Source organism: Microtus ochrogaster, unplaced genomic scaffold (assembly GCF_000317375.1).
Source record: "Microtus ochrogaster isolate Prairie Vole_2 unplaced genomic scaffold, MicOch1.0 UNK22, whole genome shotgun sequence".
NCBI lineage: Eukaryota > Metazoa > Chordata > Mammalia > Rodentia > Cricetidae > Microtus > Microtus ochrogaster.
In genome coordinates this window covers 1,106,898-1,108,899 of record NW_004949120.1, presented here as the reverse complement: position 1 = coordinate 1,108,899, position 2,002 = coordinate 1,106,898, and the positions used below count along the sequence as shown (strand labels likewise).

The following is a 2,002-nucleotide window of genomic DNA, read 5'->3' as shown; positions in this document are numbered from 1 at the left end:
GACAATCTAATATTCTTATATAATTAACATTAATACTAAGACTTTTAAAATTTATAGTTCAAAATGACTATCAGAAGACATCTATAGACAGCCTGCCAAAATCTCATCCATGAGCAATATGATATCTTTTCTGGGTAAACTTGGTTGAAAATCATGAATACCTAACTCTGGTTGATTATCGGAATTGCTTGCCTCTAATGATTTGGAATTAGACATTCTCAGTGGCATGTCTTCCCTCTGTGGAGAGAATATTTTCAACTCCATTTACATGTAAAAATAGTTATCCTCAAGCCAACATTTTTACTATTTCCTATATGAAATACCAGTACAACATACAAATGTACTTTTCTTTGCAAAAAATGATATAATGGGCACAAATTGTTTATTTTCCTTCTGTGATACATGATGAAGCACAGTATTTCCACATCATTTAACAATCCTCTAGAGACTGATGTTGCACAGATATACATGTGTGTGTATATGTATATGTATGTATATATATATATGCATAACTTATAAAACCAATTCCCTTTTTGGATATTTCGTTGCTCTATTTTTTCACTATGACTGATTCTTATGTATTGATTCTTTTATTGATGAATGTTTGTGCATATCCTTGATTTCTTCCATATAGCACATTTCTGAAATTCAAACTTTTTGAAAGAAAAAGTAAATGTATATTTATGATTTTCATTTTCATTTTTTATAGGAAGTCTGACTCTAGGTTGATGAAAGATAACTTGACCCTTTCATTCTCTTGTTGGTGCTTGTATATGTGCATTTATTATTTTTATTACTTATTTTCAAGATGTTGTATTATATTTTACAAATAGTAACCAATTTTATTTCTTTGTATACTAGCAGTCTAGTTACATAGACATAGTCTAGTTACTTACATAAGTTCCCTTTTTATATTAATGGTGCTTCTGTATAAACTTACATATGTAAATATGTTAGCTATTATTTGTAATACACCTTACAATAGATGGTGTTCATTTTACCCTATCCTCCAATTTCATTTACTTTTCTTCATGTGTTTTTGCAGTTGTGTAAAAATATTTCAGTTTGTATAATAAGTATATTGCTTTTCCTTTTTGATTTTTCTCTGTTTATAATGCTAGGTTTTTTATCAACATGACAAAAAATAAGTACCAGTTATATATTTTCTTTGAAGGCTATTCTCCAACTTTATTTGAGATTCAGTAGGTTAGTTCTCATCCACATTGACTGTCTGTAAATTTTTGAATGTGGTAACAGGCACGTAAGTTACCAATGTGTAGAGTTTGTTTGGTGAGACCTCATCCTCATTACGTTTTCTGGACAAACGTACCCGGATACGATATGGAACATTCCCTATTCCTTTGGACCAGACGGCTTTATTGAGCCTGGTATCAATCCGCACATCTGGAGTCCCCATCTCCTTCATGGCAAATTTCCGGATTTCTTTGAGTGCCCTAGGAGCACGCTTCTTAAAGCCCATGCCATGGATGCACTTGTGAATGTTGATGGTGTATTCTTGGGTCACCACCTCGTTGATGGCAGAACGGCCCTTCTTCTCGCCACCCTTCTTTGCGGGAGCCATCCTGCCGGGCCCAAGCTGGACAGTACCAGTTATATTTTTATGTGATTCTTTAGATATAATTATATCAATTAGCTTTCATATTCCTGAATCATTTTATTACAACCAAAGTCTTTCTATATAAGCAGATTTTGTTTGCATCTGAACCATCCCAATAATTTTTGTTAACACCTTACCTGCTAGCCGTAAACACTAGGGACAAACAGATATAACAGATTCTTCCTGTTTCTGAGATGCTGTGATATTCTTTCTTATCAAATTATTAGGCTTCTCTTTTTGCCATCTTCTAAATAACTTTATTAACATCACTTTCTCAATGCTTATGTTTGTTAACTTTCTGTTCTGTCTCAGTGTTAGTGAATGTTCCTGTTATTTTTTTTATTTATTAAAGATTTCCATCTCTTCCCCGCCACAGCCCCCATT

The 2,002-nt window shown here is 32.9% G+C and overlaps 1 pseudogene; it reads right to left on the bottom strand.

Annotated features, from left to right (window-relative positions):
- Nucleotides 1–1,184: 1,184 nt before the first annotated feature.
- On the bottom strand, nt 1,185–1,591 carry LOC101992733 (annotated as a pseudogene).
- Between the last annotated feature and the right edge of the window lie 411 nt (nt 1,592–2,002).